The following is an 18,912-nucleotide window of genomic DNA, read 5'->3' as shown; positions in this document are numbered from 1 at the left end:
AGCCCAGATACATGTGTTTGTGGACATAATTTCGGAGTGTGGATGTAATTTCGGTCAGTGCAGTGATTTATATAATTTATTTCGATAATTGCTAAGTAAGGTAACAAAGGTAAAGAAAGCGATCACAATCGAAACGAAGAAGGAAATTGTGTGGAAATATGAGAGTGGCGTTCGTGTGACCGATCTCGCTAATATGTACAGCATGTCGAAATCCACCATCTCGACAATTTTACAAAGAAAAGATTTGTATAAGGAAACTCCTTCCAAACAATAACCACCTTCCATTTCATTCTCCTCCTCCTTCCTTCCTGCAAGCCAAAAATGTCAACTTAAATGGTGAGTACAGTATGAAATTGTTGTTTCTGGTAGGCTAGGCACTTTTTATAACTTTTTGGTTAGTACATTAGAAAAATTATTGGTGTTTTCGGTAAATTATGCACATTATACAACCCTTTTCTATTAAAAAAGGTTAAGTAAGTGTTGCTGTGGGCGGTTCGGAACACATTAAGGGCATTTCCATTATTTCTTATGGGAAAAACAGTCTTGACTTACAACCAACTTGAGTTACAACCAGCGCTCGCGAACGAATTGAGTTCATAAGTCAAGGGTTCACTGTAGTGTCAAAAATGTGATAGAATATAATGTTGTTGTATTCTGCAGGGGGCGTTAGCAGCATGTTAAAAAACCCAAAACTATATAGATATAATATAAAAAGGCGATACCCCTCCGTTAGTGATATGGCGGTAAGAAGTCACAAAGGAGAAATAACTTAACTTTCTTTAATGATGGTTTACATCATTACATAACAGACGAAGGAAGCCAATGACAAGACTATTACCGAAGTGGGAGCTCAATATATAGAGTCTGCCATTTTCATTGCTGCCCTGGAAGGATTTTCAGGATCAGATGACGTCATTTCCCATCTGTCCGTCGTCTTCAAAGGTGTGCCAGGCAATGTTCCAAGGCTTTATACTCTTTCTCCATGTGCAGGCCTCCACTTAGGTAAATCATGCCATTCCAAACAAGGAAAAGAAGATCCAATGCCATGCTGACTCTAACACACAGAAATAGTACAATGCCCATTTTCGCAGTTGTCCCTTTCTTGTCTTCTAATGCCTGCCTAGCAGTTTTAAATGACGAGCCCCTCTGTGCTTAATCTGGCCTTGTGTTAGCTGTACATGTGAGTGGATTTATAAAATATTTCTTGTACCAGAGCACAGTGACATATTAAACTTATATTCTTATTACAGCTGTGAGAAAAAATTATAAACAGTATATATTGTGGGAAACCTAAGACAAGATTCAGTACACACTAGATGTTCGTTTATGTCAGCGTGTGACTGTAGCATCAGCTAACCAGCATGAAGGTGCTATCTACATGGACTTTATACTGCTCATGAACTGAACTGCCCATATTCAGAACAGCATACCAGACACTCTGGACCCCCTGCAGTATGCATACCGGCCCAACAGGTCCACCTCAGATGCCATCGTGGTAGAACTACATCATTCACTCTCCCATCTGGAGAACAACAACTCCTACATCAGGATGCTTTTTGTTGACTACAGGTAAGCCTTTAACATGGTTATCCCCCATAAACTCACCCATAAACTGTCCGCAGTTGGCCTGCACCCCACCCTCTGTGACTGACTCCTAGACTTTCTGACTGGCAGGCCCCAGTCTGTCAGGATTGGTAATAGGATCTCAGCCACCATTATCACAAACACAGACACCCCACAGGGATGCGTCTTCATCCCCATCCTCTACACCCTGTTCACCCACGACTGTGTCAATTCCAACAAAGATGACATCATCCTAAAGTTCACAGATGACACCGCAGTGATTGGACGCATCACTGGCGGGGATGAGGCAGCCTACTGGAGTGAGGTGGACAGTCTTGCGTCATGGTGTGAGGACAACAACATCACCCTCAACACAGACAAGATGAAGGAGATGATAGTGGACATGAGGAAGGAGAGGAGACCTCACCTGCCACTGTTCATCCGAGGGCTTGAAGTAAAGAGGGTGAGCAGCATTAAATACCTGGGCATCTACATCAGTGAGGACCTCACTTGGACACCACACAGCTGGTCAAGAGGACTCAACAGTGTCTGTACTTTCTGAGGAGGCAGAGGAAGTTTGGTATGTCGACTAAGATCCTCGGCAACTTTTACAGCTGCATTGTTGAGAGCATCTTGACCAGCTGCATCACTGTGTGGTACGGCAACACTACTGCTATGGACCGCAAACACCTGCAGAGAGTGGTAAAGAAGATCACCAGGACCACACTGCCCTCTCTGCAGAGCATCTACAACTGCAGAATCCACAGGAGAACTGCCTCGATCCTCAGGGACCCCATCCACCCCCATCATGAACTGTTCACACTTCTACCCTCAGGCTAGAAGTATAGCAGCATGAAATGCAGGACTTCCAGGCTAAAGAACTCTTTCTTTCCCAAGGCCATTAGACTCCTAAATAACTGACTGAAGTTCATAACCGTGGTCCACCTCATTCTATCTACCACACACAACTGTAACTGTATTTGACTTGTCCATCACACACCTATCTGCACATTACACTTTACATTTCTACTCTGTTTTTATACTCTATGCTGCCTCTGTTACTTATTATCTATCTGCTACTTATTATTTATGTTTATCTTTATACGTTGGTTTTGTCATTTGGTGTGGACAGCAAAGAAAGAATTTAATTGTATAGGGAAACATGTTTCCTTACTGTACACATGACAGTAAACTTTGAACTGGAACTTGAAATGATCCAGTTACTGTGACTACAGTTCTTACTCAGAATTACATAATTATGAATTCATTACAATCATTTTGTGCTTTTGTTGCGCACACCTCACTGAATGGAACAGTCAGTACAACTGTGCAAATAAGCTCAACTCGATTGGCAGGTGGCTCTTTAGCTGAGTGGTGGAAACCAGTGCTTGTAATTCACAGCATCCCAAATAAGTATCTATCTATCTATCTATCTATCTATCTATCTATCTATCTATCTATCTATCTATCTATCTATCTATCTATCTATCTATCTATCTATCTATCTATCTATCTATCTATCTATCTATCTATCTATCTATCTATCTATCTATCTAAACATCCCAGCCATGCCAGCTCGGGAAGTTCAGCCCCTGAAAGGAGGAAGCGACGCTCTGATTGATTCCTAAGCAGAGTCAGCACACATCACACAGTTATCAGTTAGTGACAGAATTTCCAACTCTATGAGATACTACGTCATTACCGAATCATACATTATGTTTAAGCATAACATCCTTGTAACATAAATACCTGTGGTTCAAACTTTAAATGTTTTGTCATTTAAACTACAATACTATTACTTCACTGACATTTTATTAATAGGTTTTAAAAATGTTTCTGTAAAATAAGTAATAAAGGATTATACATTATGGTAATTTCCAGTTAGGGTTAGGCCCTGTCACATTACGCATTTTCAATGATTTTTGGCTGTAGTCCCCATTTACATAACCTTACTTGATGTACTCAGTAGTGCGTTCCCATTAAGTCACGTAATGTGACAAGCCCAGTCCATATTTCGCCTCTCAAACAAGTCTGAATTTGTCTTTAGTCGTAGGGAGAAGCTCTGTATGCTTGACAAGCAATGAATTCTCATAAGGAAGAACAAAGTATAGAATTCAGCAATGAGGAATAAGAATCACAGGTGCTTTGGTCATCACAAAATGAAGAGAAGGTCTGTCTGATGTCTCATGCTTTATGTACCATGACAGAATGGAAATGGACAAGATTGTGGTACCTGTTAACCCTTTGTACAGCCCTAGCTACATCGAGCACCACACTATTAACTGTCACAAAAGGGACAAGCAGGATTGTGCGGGAAGGCTGGCACTCAGTCTTTAGGTAATTTTAGGTTGTTTTAATTGACATAGTCGAGCAATGACCCTACAAATACCCTATAACTAGGTGTCATGCAGCGTAGGATTATGCGCTAATTACAGCACCTTGACACACCCACCACACGATGAATCACCCGAATTGGGACCCAACTGCAGCCGTGCGACGGGCGACACCTCAACACCAGTAACTTTAATAGACTTTCTCAGTATAAGTTCCAACTGACATACAGTACAACATCAAGTTATGTCTATATACAGCACATCCGGAAAGTATTCACAGCGCATCACTTTTTCCACATTTTGTTATGTTACAGCCTTATTCCAAAATAGATTAAATTCATTTTTTTCCTTAGAATTCTACACACAACACCCCATAATGACAATGTGAAAAAAGTTTACTTGAGGTTTTTGCAAATTTATTAAAAATAAAAAAAACTGAGAAATCCCATGTACATAAGTATTCACAGCCTTTGCTCAATACTTTGTCGATGCACCTTTGGCAGCAATTACAGCCTCAAGTCTTTTTGAATACGATGCCACAAGCTTGGCACACCTATCCTTGGCCAGTTTCGCCCATTCCTCTTTGCAGCACCTCTCAAGCTCCATCAGGTTGGATGGGAAGCGTCGGTGCACAGCCATTTTAAGATCTCTCCAGAGATGTTCAATCGGATTCAAGTCTGTGCTCTTGCTGGGCCACACAAGGACATTCACAGAGTTGTCCTGAAGCCACTCCTTTGATATCTTGGCTATGTGCTTAGGGTCGTTGTCCTGCTGAAAGATAAACCGTCGCCCCAGTCTGAGGTCAAGAGCAGGTTTTCATCCAGGATGTCTCTGTACATTGCTGCAGTCATCTTTTCCTTTATCCTGACTAGTCTCCCAGTCCCTGCCGCTGAAAAACATCCCCACAGCATGATGCTGCCACCACCATGCTTCACTGTAGGGATGGTATTGGCCTGGTGATGAGTGGTGCCTGGTTTTCTCCAAAAGTGACGCCTGGCATTCACACCAAAGAGTTCAATCGTTGTCTCATTAGACCAGAGAATTTTCTTTCCCATGGTCTGGGAGTCCTTCAGGTGCCTTTTGGCAAACTCCAGGCGGGCTGCCATGTGCCTTTTACTAAGGAGTGGCTTCCATCTGGCCACTCTGCCATACAGGCCTGATTGGTGGATTGCTGAAGAGATGGTTGTCCTTCTGGAAGGTTCTCCTCTCTCCACAGAGGACCTCTGGAGCTCTGGCAGAGTGACCATCGGGTTCTTGGTCACCACCCTGACTAAGGCCCTTCTCCCCCGATCGCTCAGTTTAGACGGCCAGCCAGCTCTAGGAAGAGTCCTGGTGGCTTCGAACTTCTTCCACTTACAGATGATGGAGGCCACTGTGCTCATTGGGACCTTCAAAGCAGCAGAAATGTTTCTGTAACCTTCCCCAGATATGTGCCTCGAAACAATCCTGTCTCAGAGGTCTACAGACAATTCCTTTGACTTAATGCTTGGTTTGTGCTCTGACATGAACTGTCAACTGTGGGACCTTATATAGACAGGTGTGTGCCTTTCCAAATCATGTCCAGTCAACTGAATTTACCACAGGTGGACTCCAATTAAGCTGCAGAAACATCTCAAGGATGATCAGGGGAAACAGGATGCACCGGAGCTCAATTTTGAGCTTCATGGTAAAGGCTGTGAATACTTATGTACATGTGCTTTCTCAATTTTTTTATTTTTAATAAATTTGCAAAAATCTCAAGTAAACTTTTTTCACATTGTCATTATGGGGTGTTGTGTGTAGAATTCTGAGGAAAAAAATGAATTTAATCCATTTTGGAATAAAGCTGTAACATAACAAAATGTGGAACAAGTGATGCGCTGTGAATACTTTCCGGATGCACTGTATAAGAGTATCTCCGTAAGGTGTATATTGTGACCAGACAGGGGACACTCTACAGCTGACTTTGTACCCAGTAACCACCAGCAGAGTCCATTTATGTAGTGAAAGTCTGTTTTATTAACAAAACATAAGCACACAAGGTGAGGTATAATGGAAGGAGTAAGTATAAGACAGAGAAGGAGAAAAGTAACAGTAAAAGACTATCCATCTTGGGTCAACTTACAGTTTCTAAAACTCTCTAACAAAATAAATGATTATTCTCCTCCTTTCTACTGTCACACACATGCGCATGGGAGGCAGCTAAAGGGCTTGAATGAGAGTAATCCCGAGCCAGGCCTGGATGTAGCAGAGTACACTGACTCTTTTTCTCGCTTTTCTATAGACCGTTCACGGACCTGGCCCTGATGACGTCATTCCTGGTTCCAGCTCCTTTGACGTCACTTCCGGTGGAGAATAATCATTTATTTTGTAGAGATTTTTAGAAAGTGTAAGTTGAACCAAGATGCATAGTCTTTACTATGGATGAAGACCCTTCTGGTTCCTGCCCCTTTGATGTTACTTCCTATGCTGGCGTTTTAAAGCCACCTTTCCTCAATCCCCTCAGTTCTGTTCTGGACTCCAATCTGTACACATTAGTACAAACCTTTAAACCATTTTTGCAGCCAGGAAATAATATATGGGTGGCTGCCCCAAACCTTTCTGTGGCTTTCTTTTTGATTTTTGTGACAACACCTTGCAGTCATCTTCTTCCTCTTTGCCAGACGAGCCCTTAGCTCAGCTCCACTCCGGACTCCAACCTCATCTGACTGGTGAGGTGGAGGTCTCTAGAAGACTAATTATAAGAGCGAGCACACACACACACACAGACACACACACACTAGCACACACTAGGTCCAATTCAGTAAGGAATGCATAACCCCTCAACTGACGGGATGGCGTTGTCTTCTTCCAGGACCACTGGGGCCATGTAGGTTGGCCCTTTATAGCCGAGCATTCAACAATTCCAAATATCCATGCATTGTTATCAGTGAACGTTACATCAGCTTCTTGTAATTCTGAGAATGGTTCTCCCTCAAATGTTGTACATAGCGTCTCTTCTAAATTACACACTGGAAACGAGAAGCAAAAGAGACGTGGATTTCCCTTTAGTTGTGTGGAGTCGAATTTTTTGTTTTTATTATTTATGATGTAGGGCCAAATACTTCTTGACATGAGGTGCATCGTATTTTTCTTACCATAATTTATTTGAAATATTAACTCTTTCAGGGCTGATGTCGACTTTTGTCAAAAGGAGGAGTTGTCGATGGTAATTGGCTGTGAACTGTGACAAAACCAACCATTATGTTTTAGTTGGACTTGTGAGTAGCAAGGCGCAAACAACGGCAAAAATGGCACTGACATTTGGTGAGAGATCAAAGCGAGTGCGTAAAGCAAAATACTCCGTGGACGACGTTTTGCCTATTATGTCTGAACTGGACTATGACTTGTTGGACTCAGATTTTGATACAAGTGAATGAAAATGAGTGTGAGGTTCCAGCTTCAGCTGATTGGTCCCCATCTAGTCGTTGTACGGACAATGTTCGCCAGGGAGGACTGACACTTAACAATGATAGAGGTAGAAACCAGATTGCAATGCACCACAACTTTGTCCCAGGCACACAAAGACAGCCTGGCAGCAAGGCTGCCACACATTCTTGGCAAACTGGCAGCCACAGCATGCAGCAACAGACGTTTTATGTTGATTTCTGCGTGAAACCATTGCTTTTCAGAAACTATGTTTTTTGAAATAAATATTCAGCCGTCAAAGAGTTAATGCAAAACTAAACGTATCATCATCCAACATCCAAGTTCTCTCAAGGAACTGATTCATCAATTAACTGTTTTTTCTGAGATGAACGGTGGTGTTTCTTCATAATCTGATACACACGCTCCCCATTTTTCACAGTACCGGCTGTCTTATCCAAATTAATTTCTCCTTTGCTTTTTGCTTCTTCTTCTTCTTCTTCTTCTTCTTCTTCTTCTTCTTCTTCTTCTTCTTCTTCTTCTACTTCGCTGTTTCTGTCTGAGCCCCTTGTTGAGGACAACAGCATTTGTGTGTTGTCAGGCAGTGAGGCCTCTGGCATGCAGAATGTGTTGGGACTCAGCTTGAGCTCTTCTTATTTCTCACAGAGCTGCAAATGGACAATGCGCACCCTGGACGGCCTAGCAGGAGGCTGACTAAATTGTTGGCTGCAGAGCACAAAAATAGAATTTGCGGAAAGTGCACTGCTCACCAGTACACCAAACATGACAATAGTTTTATAAGCTTCTAGCTAATCATTCGCTCTTCGGCAGATGCATTATGCCACGTACCACAGTAAGTGCTTCTGCCTGTGCCCTTTTCAAGCTGTTACATTTCCTTCTGGTAAGTAGATCTTTCACAATAAGGTGTCTTGAAAATAAAATGAACAGAAATGAAAGTCAGAAGATGAAAGCAGACCAATTTCCCTGCATTTTTAAAGTATTTTTGCTCAAATCCAAGCACATTACCTAGCTCCCTGAAGAATGTCATTGGTAATATCTGAATGATGTGCCTAAAAACAGTAAATAGATGGAGTCAGTGGGCACCACAGGTTAATTTGAAGGCCCAAAGAGGAATGAAATGCCTCACCGTGGCATGGGCATCGTGTAAGGTAGTGGGACAAGCTGTGGAGCCAGTCTGGTAGATTACCAACAGTGTCACTGGTTGATCAAAGGATGTTCTGAACAGAGAGGGTCGAAACATCAATTGAGGATGCTGGTGGTCTGTAGCAGCCACAGCTAGATTTATTCATTCAGCAGTAGCAGCTTTAACATGGAAGAATGATCCATCGGTTGTGATGGATGGCCGGCTAAATATTCCGGCCCACCCCTCCAGGCCGCCAGGTGGAGCTCTCCCAACAGCATGGAGGTTCCCCGAATTCCAGCAGGGCCTCATGGACCTTGTAGTTTGTATGCGCAGCCCTGCTGGATACTATGGGGTCCACCGGGAGTCTCTGTAGGGGGGCTATCAGACTGTTATGTGCCCTATAACCTGGAAGTACGTCCTGGTCACATGAACAGGAGAAATGACGTACTTCCAGGTTGAAGAAAAGGACTTTTACCCTGACCCGGAAGTAATAAGGACTTGTGGACTGTTGGACAGGAACACCTCCGGGTCAGGGGGTATAAAAGGACTCTGGGAAAGCCCAGACACTGAGCTGAGCTGGGAGGAAGGGTGGCAAAGTGTCTGGGAGAGGAGGATTGTTATTTGTAGAGAGTATTGATTATTATATGTGTAGTGTGGAGTGGAGGGTGCTTTGTGCACTGTATTATTATAAAATAAAGAGTCTTGGACTTTTACCTAGTGTTTGCCGTGGTACCTGAGGTTTCAAGAGGTCGATAACAGCCTCTACTGCTACACGGTGACATTGATCAACAGAAAAAGGCTCTTCAATGTCAGTGTGAAAACAGATCTCTGCAAAAGTGGTACAAAATAATTGACCGCATAACAGGGATGGGCCCATTCGTGAATTAAATTGAGAATCCATAGTAAATTCCAATTCACTTCCTGGAGTACGAATTAGAATTGCATGCAGCTGAAGGGAAACAGAATTGGAATTGAATTGGAATGTCAGAAAACCGAACTGAATTCAAATAAATTCCACTTTCTAAGATAATTTGACTTGATTTGCTACATAGTATGCAGGTTAGGAACACGCACTGATACAGCGCATGGACGCACCCACCACATTACAAGACAAACCACCTCGAGATCCCAGATTAGAACCCGAGTGCAGCTGAGTGACGGGTGACACCTCAGCACCACTCAAGTTCAGATGGAGTGGAACATTGGGAGATTTTTTACGGTGGCTGGAGGGCCAATTCTGCCACCAACCCCCAGGTTTTTCTCTTCAGGATGGAAGGCCTACATGCAGGGCTGGATGCAGATTAACGTCATATCCAGGACGGAGCAATTGCAGGTTAAGGGTATTGCTCAAAGGCCCAACGAAGTAGAATTACTTTTGCCGTTTACGAGATTTGAACCGGTGTAGATCCTTAGCCTCAGAGCCACCACTTCCGCCCCAATCACAAAAGTAAAAGAACTAAACCTAGAAACACTCACCAGGGTCCCAAGCACAATCGAAATGAGCTGCCAGGAGGTCAGACACTCATCAGAAATATGCGGCAGAAGGCAGTTCCTAGCAGTGATTGGCAGGTGACCCCGCCTCTTGGGGTGCCACCCACAAAACACAACACATATAACAAAGGCAATGGTAATACAGCAAAATCGACAACAAGGAACAATGTAGATAAATAACCAAAGTAAAAAATTAAACGTAAAGATCATGAAGCAATGATAGTGTCGTCTGTCTGTTTAATAACCAAGTGTTGGTCGTGGGAGGATAACAAGAAGAAGAAACATTTAGTGAAACCTGAAAACGGGGTTAAGCATAATTTATAGACAAATTCCGGTTCTTTTGATGAGGCCATTAGAGTTTACAGCAGCAGCACAGGAGGTCACTTTTCGGCCCAGGAAAGATAATTGCATAGCAGCAGAGAAGGACTGCGTTACGGTGCTGTAGGTCTCATATGGGATTATTTCATTGTTGAGTCACTGCATTGCAGAAAAGATTCTTCAGGTGAAAAAGGTTTCTTTTTTTATGTTTAATGGTTTGAAGATGTTTTAATGTTCAGCCCAGCTGTTTGTTATTAACAAAAAAAAGGTTATGTTGTTAAACTGTCAAGCAAAATCAGGAGTATGGGAGGCGCTTCAAGTAGCAGGCATGAATAAGTAAATAAATAAAATAAAGAAAGGCAGGAATGTGAGATTCTGTTAAAATTTCAAGCCTGGCTGACGTGAAGTTATAAGCCATCAGGGCATGTGAAGGGATGACAGCTCTGTCATGACAAATAAGAAGTCAGGGGAATTACAAGGAGTCTAATATGAGACGTCGGTTTAATCATCACGCCCCGACTGTAACTCTTATTTATTACCGTGAATTTATCTGTATTTTATGTTTTTCTAGAAAGCACCTGGACCCCCTGGTCCTCAAATAAAGGTTGCTTCGTATAAAGCAAAAAAATTATTTCTGTTTACACAACACAGGGTTTTGTTTTCTCCATGATAAACGTCTGAATTAGCATAAGCCGCCTGATTCAGGGGGTTCAGAAGAAATGTAATGATTTACTTCATGAGGCAGAAGTACATAATAATCAAGAATGGTGGTGTCAAACGGTCCGTGTACTTTTTGGTATTTGAAATTTCATTTTAGAAGCAAAAACGAAAATGAAAGGATTTTTCAGATTTTGATTTTTGATTAAACAATAAAATGAGGGAAAATAAGGTATTTTTTAAAATTCTATGATAACAAATAGCAGTCATAAACTTAACATTACACATACTTTTCTGGATTTATTTGTAATTCAAATAATGAAAGTGTAATAGCTCAAAGGCCTGAGTACTTTTTGGTATTTGAAATTTCGTTTCAGAAAATATCATTTAAAAAAGAAAACAAGACACTTATTTGATTTTCAACTTAAAAGGGAAAAATGAAAAACAAAACAATTACTTTTTTTCTTTTGTTCTTTCACACATCAGAAAAGAAAAACACAAAAAACGAGAACGAGAAAGGTCCGTGTACTTTTTGGTATTTGTTTTTTCATTTTAGAAGAAAAACGAAAAAATGAAAATGAAAGGAATTTTCAGATTTTGATTTTTGATTAAAGAATAAAATGATGGAAAATAAGATATTTGTTAATTCTGTGGTAACAAATAGCAGTCATAAACTTAAAATTACACGATTTTTGATGACACGTGCGAACAGTTCTCCTCACAACTCATCGACCGACGGCCTTGAAGTTACACTGCATGGCATATCAGCAGGGGATGGACCATTATGTTGTTTTTCAGAACATTAAAAGAACATTTCAATGTTCACTCCGGGATGAGGACATGACTGCAGAAAAACTGAGTCGCATCTTTCCGGTAAAAATACAAGCTTTGCAAACTTTGCTTCATTGATGTATCAGTTCTTTTATGAACGTTATTGTTGTTCGTTATTTTTCAATCAAAAAATTAATGATATTAGAAATAACATAGTATATCTCCCCAACACTAAGGATCCTCCTAAACCCCAGTATTCCGTTATAAACAAATTAAACTCTTTCACTTGGATAGATTTACAGTAGAAGTCACACTTCTACTGTTCCGAAAAACAACGTAATGGTCCATCCTCTGCTGGTGCCATGCAGTGTAATTTCAAGGCCGTCGGTCGATGTGTTGTGAGGAGGACTGTTCGCACGTGTCATCAAAAATCGTGCAGAAGAAGAAGTACCTCCAGTTTCAGACAACGAAAATGCGTCTGTTTTGTTGTTTTTGAGATATTACACTTTCATTATTTGAATCACAAATAAATCCAGAAAAATATGTGTAATTTTAAGTTTATGACTGCTATTTGTTACCACAGAATTAAAAAATACCTTATTTCCTCTCATTTTATTCTTTAATCAAAAATAAAAATCTGAAAATTCCTTTCATTTTCGTTTTTTTCGTTTTTGTTTCTAAAATGAAATTTCAAAAACGGAAGTTGGTTGGAACAAAAACTTGCAGCCACAGGGGGTCCCCAGGACCGAATTTGGGAACCACTGCCCTAAATGCTTATGTTTGAGATTTGCCATTTTTAACTTCTGAAAGTATGATATTAGATTGTTAGGACCACCAGGAAAGAATCAAATATCAAATAATATCCTCACAAAACACCCAAAGCAGACCACCTCATCAGTTAGACATGGTGGTGGGGGTGTTATGGCTTGGGCATGTATGGCTGCTGCAGGTCCTGGGACACTCCTCTTCATTGATGATGTGACTGCTGACAGCACAATGAATTCTGAGGTGTGGAGAAACATCTGATCTGCTCAAGTTCCAGTAAAGGCCTCCAAACTCACTGGATGGCGCTTCATCCTACAAAAAGATGATGATCCAAACAGACTGCTACAGCAACGCCGGAGTTTATCAAAGCTGAAAAAAATAGAACATTCTGGAATGGCCAAGCCAGACATCTGATTTAAATCCAACTGAGTAGACCTTGATTATTCTGAAAAGGAAACATAAGGGGACAAGCCCCCCAAATCAAGCCGGAGCTGAAGATGGCTGCACTAGAGGCTTAGCAGAGCATCACCAGAGAAGACCCTCAGCATCTGCTGATGTCGATGAATCGCAGACTTCAAGCTGTCAGTGCATGTGAGGGATAAGCAGCAAAGTCCTAAATGTGACTGCTGCGGTGCCCTGAAATAGATAGATAGATAGATAGATAGATAGATAGATAGATAGATAGATAGATAGATAGATAGATAGATAGATAGATAGATAGATAGATAGATAGATAGATAGATAGATAGATAGATAGATAGATACTTTATTAATCCCAAGGGGAAATTCACATACTCCAGCAGCTGCATACTGATAAAGAAAATATTAAATTAAAGAGTGATAACAATGCAGGTATACAGACAGACAATAACTTTGTATAATGTTAACGTTTACCCCCCCCCCTCCCCCCGGGTGGAACTGAAGAGTCGCATAGTGTGGGGGAGGAACGATCTCCTCAGTCTGTCAGTGGAGCAGGACAGTGACAGCAGTCTGTCGCTGAAGCTGCTCCTCTGTCTGGAGATGATACTGTTTAGTGGATGCAGTGGATTCTCCATAATTGACAGGAGCCTGCTCAGCGCCCGTCGCTACATCACGGATGTCAAACTGTCCTACAATAGAGCCTGCCTTCCTCACCAGTTTGTCCAGGCCTTCTTTATGCTACCTCCCCAGCACACCACCGCGTAGAAGAGGGCGCTCGCCACAACCGTCTGATAGAACATCTGCAGCATCTTATTGCAGATGTTGAAAGACGCCAGCCTTCTAAGGAAGTATAGTCGGCTCTGTTCTCTCTTGCACAGAGCATCAGTGTTGGCAGTCCAGTCCAATTTATCATCCAGCTGCACTCCCAGGTATTTATAGGTCTGCACCCTCTGCACACAGTCACCTCTGATAATCACGGGATCCATGTGGGGCCTGGGCCCCCTAAAATCCATCACCAGCTCCTTGGTTTTGCTGGTGTTCAGTTGTAGGTGGTTCGAGTCGCACCATTTAACAAAGCCCTTGATGAGGTTCCTATACTCCTCATCCTGCCCACTCCTGATGCAGCCTATGATAGGCGTCCCTCTTCTTAATGCTGCCTCCCCAGCACACCACCACGTAGAAGAGGGCGCTCGCCACAACCGTCTGATAGAACATCTGCAGCATCTTATTGCAGACGTTGAAGGACGCCAGCCTTCTAAATGAAATGGGGGCTCATGTAGAAAAAGTGTAATTTCTACATTATGTATGCAAAATGTATGCAGATACCCTTAAATGAAACTCTGCAATGTGCACTTTAATCACAATGTCTGAATTGTTTGATTTGTAAATTTAACCTGTGGAGAAGAGTGGGGAAAACAAGGAAAATCTGTAGATAGATAGATAGATAGATAGATAGATAGATAGATAGATAGATAGATAGATAGATAGATAGATAGATAGATAGATAGATAGATAGATAGATAGATAGATAGATAGATAGATAGATAGATAGATAGATAGATAGATAGATAGATAGATGTGAAAGGCATTATATGATAGCACCTTTTTCTTAATTATTTTGCTAACAATTAATTGAGATTGAAGGGGGGTAGAACTCTTCCTCATATTAACTTCATCACAGAAGACTATTGTTTAATTGAACAGAATAATGAATTGACTTCTTCCCCTTCTGGCTTCTGAATTTTGATTTCACCCTTTCTGTCACTGATCAGTTGAGCCCTGCCAGTTAAAACAACTACCATTTCATTTATCTGCCTTGTTACCTCTGCCACTTCTTTTCAGTTTTTCACGATTATGTGATTACATTGACGGACGTCTTCAGTGGTCACACTTCCACATTTGACAAACAACTTACCTTTCTCCCCACAAGTCTCCACATAATAAAGAACTGCTTTCCGCCATAGCAGCCTGTCATTTTGAATTGGACTTTTATCTTGTATGCAAGCGCGCAGCCCTTTGCTGTCAGCACCTCACTACAGTTCCAAGACCCTCTCAATGATTTCTTCTTGAGTGCACTGAGGAAATGAAAGACGTCTGTCTAGCAATGCACCGCTATCCACCTGAATTTATTAAAAGCCCTCTTCTTTTTTGTTCTCTTTTGCTTATAGCACTGTGAAAGCATTCATTTTATGAACCATTCTAACACATTAGTATTCATTTGGAGCTTTGGCAAAACAGTACTTTACAAAACATTATAAATTCAAAGGCCAGACCATCAGAGAAATGCTATTCGGTGGCCCTGACACACAGGCAGAAGAAATGCCAGAGCGCTCCTAAAATACACAACACCCCAGTTCATTAAACAATCTGCTATTTGATCAATCTGCAAACAATGAATGCGCCCTTTGAGGTAGAAAATGCAAATCAATAACTGTATGAATTAAATCTTGTGGATATGCATTTGATTAACCAGACGAAACTTACATTATGGGAAAAACAATAAACAAACTTGCAGCGGAGCGGACTAAAAAAATTGGTGTTCAAAAAAATCTACAGCTTAGGTCACCTCCTACACAAACACGGCTTGAAGGGAAACTCAATTAGAATATTTTCTGCTATTGTTCCTGAAGAATTGCTGCAAATTTTAAACATCAACTTCAATCTCAGTGTAGGGTGTTTCAAGAGTTTAACAATTTTATTTGAAAACAATGAAGGAGGTGCCAGAAAATATCTCACCCAAACAATGGAGTAATCAAGGCAATTGCTATACATTGTATTGTATGGAAGAACTGGTAGGGGTTCTACGAAAGTAATACATCCCCTTGTATCGCATGGAAGAGCTCATAGGGGTCCTACGAAAGTCATACATCCAAGCTCAGACTAAGACCCCCACAGGCCCCTGGGTGACTTAGTTCCTTAATAAAGAGTTGATCATACAGTATGTACTTTAACCAATGTTGCATGTGGACCTCTGGCCATTTAATGCAGTGCGGAGATTCCCAGTCTTGCTTTCACCGTGTGGAGGCTCACTTGTTTCATCGAGGGGGGTGTTGGATTGGTGAAAAGGCCCCTGCACTCAGAAAACCCTGATGGTACATTCACCCCTGTGAACATCATTGTCAGATCGAAAAGCAAGTGGAGGGGCGAGATCTCCCTAGGATTTTCAGACACAAGTCGTAGATTTATGATGCGTCAGAAACTGCAGGCCCCAAAACAAAAAAAAATGCTCAGATTCACACCATCATAAACTGGTAATTTGTTTAGTTTATTTCGGGGAGCCAGCAACACACCCAGTCTTCACCCAGCACACAGAAGAGATATGTAATACAGCGACACAAATGAACAGATAATAAAGAATACATTAAACAAATAAAGAGGGCAGAAAACAATTAACAAGCAATGAATCAATAACACTCACATGAAAAATGCCACCCAATTAATCCAGACGGCGATAATTATTTACCTAACACAAATGCTAATAAAGCACCTAGTACTTAATGATCAACAATAAACACTCACGACTAAAGACCAGTACGACAAATGCAAACGATGCTGGTGAGTGGAATGAAAACCCCTGTGGAAGTTTTGTCCTACCAGGTTCCGGCTGTCGTGTGAAGATTTGCCAAGATTGGGAGCGCTCCCCAGACGCAGTTGTATCCAACCAACATGAAAGCAGGCACAGGACAGGATTCTAAATCCAGAAAAACCATAATCCACGGTGGTTGTATTTGTGATCCACTTGAATGTTAAGCTTTGAATCGCACAGACACGGATGATCACAATTCCTTTCCAGCGTCTTTCAACTCTTTTTAAATATAGCACCTCGTTATGTTTTTTCTCTGCAAGTTCAAGCACAAATTCAAAGCTGCCCAATGGCGCAGTACTCCCAGGGCAGCTGGGAATTGTAGTCCACCTAAGTAGTGCTGCTACAATGTGGCTGGCCTATGCAACCGCCTAGCTTGCCAATATGGTAGACACGGCCCAGGTTGTATGGTAACGTACTTGAGTGTGTTTCAAGAACATTTTGACTTTACTTGTAGAGTATAACATTTTCTATCTACTTTCACTTTTACTTCACTACATTTTAAAAAGCAAACGGCTATTTTAACTGTGATATATTTTGCTAGACACATTCATTACTGCAATATTAAACCAAAAAAACAAAAGGGCTATGCAAATACATCTAATGCTGTGCTCAGTCAAAGATCTAAATCAGTGATTCTCAACGTTCAGTCCTGGGGGCTCCCTGTCTCTGCAGGTTTCCGTCCCACCCATTTCTTCTCTGAATTGGATCCCTACCTTCATTAACTAAGCTGTTATTTCCCAGTTTCTATGGCTTTTTTTTGTATCCGCCCAGAAATTACGAACTGGTTATGCTACTGTATATTTGTACTGATTGAAGCAGGAATAAATGTATGATAGATGGGAACAAATCGACTCTTTTTCTTTTAACAGTTAAACCGCTGGAACCGAAATTTGCCAGCACACCGGAGCCGAGTATATTCTGTGACGTACATTCGTTGAATTCCACAACCGGCTAAAGTTAGTTCCCAGTGCAATTTGCCAGCATGCCAGAGCTGATCAGTCCGAGCCGTACATTCGTTGAGCAGCCAGCTCATGACCACTGGTGCCCCCTGCAGCCTCACTGTCCCTGGGATTGAGCCGCTACACTGGACTAGCCTGAAGGCATCAGCGTTGGCTTCTGTGTGCTTGCGTGCAGCCAGTTCAAGGCTCGGTGATTTACTAAATTTCATCAATGGCGTCAGTTACACCTTGTACAGATTGTTCCAGTAGTTTTTTTAATAGTTTTTACAGTTCATTGGCAGTGTGTAAAATGATCAGTGTTGCAGTAATTATGATGCTCTTTGTATGAAAAAAATGTGTTCCATGAACATTTCACTTTTTCTTTGTAAATTGTGACGTTTACTTAAAAAGTGCAGCAAAAAAGTATTTGGCGTCCGTCCAGGGGTGCATTAACCCCCAAGTATGTGGCAGTTTAAGGGTTAAGTATTCTTTGTATTTTTTAATGTTCTAGTTATTTAGACAATTATTTACTAACTAGACAAAAAGCCCGTTTCGACAACGTAAGATGAAACGGGCACGAGTTTGTGTCAGTAGTGTATGAAGAACAAATGATAAGTAAGAAATAAATAAGAAAGTGATGTAAGTAATGATAATTAATTAAGAGGTTTGGGATATGTATGACTTTATCACGGCAAAAAATACTGTACACTTAAAAAAGATATGCTATCTATGACAACTATTTTGTTTGTATACTGAAGGCCTGTCAGTATGCAACTAAAGTTGTAAAATCTCTCTGTAGACTACATTTTTTGTGAAGACACTCTCACTGTTTGGTAGTAATTTCCCTTGATGTGGCCCATCATTAACTTGCATCTTCACATCACTCGCCCGCTGAAAGTACTTAATAATAATATGTTCTTACGTATTATTTTGAGTGTGAAGGTTGGCTGTGATCGGGGCTAAAATCCTACGCCTGGGCGGAAGGATTTGGGATTTCAGAATAATAATCCCGAAATGCGTAGGCTAAATCCGCCGCCTGCCACGATGAAGCAAATTTTCTCTTTAGAGGCATTTGTATAAGTTGGAAGTGAGACGAACTTTGAAATGTTTAAGTCATGAATGTACCTGTTGAAGACAGTTGTATAATGCGTAGGCTAAATCCGCCGCCTGCCGTGATGTTGGGGTTGGATGCGCAGAAGGTGACTGCGCATTCGGCTTTGGACGGACGTTCGTCGGATGAAGCAAATTTTCTCTTTGGAGGCATTTGTATAAGTTGGAAGTGAGACGAACTTTGAAATGTTTAAGTTATGAATGTACCTGTTGAAGACAGTTGTATAATGCGTAGGCTAAATCCACCGCCTGCCGCGATGTTGGGGTTGGATTTCGGTCTCGTAAGGTTTTTCGGGCAGCGGCGCAGAAGGCGACATCACTTCAGACTGACATCAGTGAGTGAGTGAGTGAGTGAAGAGGCAGGCGAATTATGAATTAAGATAAGTATGCATGTACGTAAGTAAACATTGAAGTAGCTGCTCCTTTCACAGT

This window comes from Erpetoichthys calabaricus, chromosome 10 (assembly GCF_900747795.2).
Source record: "Erpetoichthys calabaricus chromosome 10, fErpCal1.3, whole genome shotgun sequence".
Taxonomy (NCBI): domain Eukaryota; kingdom Metazoa; phylum Chordata; class Cladistia; order Polypteriformes; family Polypteridae; genus Erpetoichthys; species Erpetoichthys calabaricus.
The sequence above is the reverse complement of the archived record's forward strand: the minus strand, read 5'-3'. Positions refer to the sequence as shown.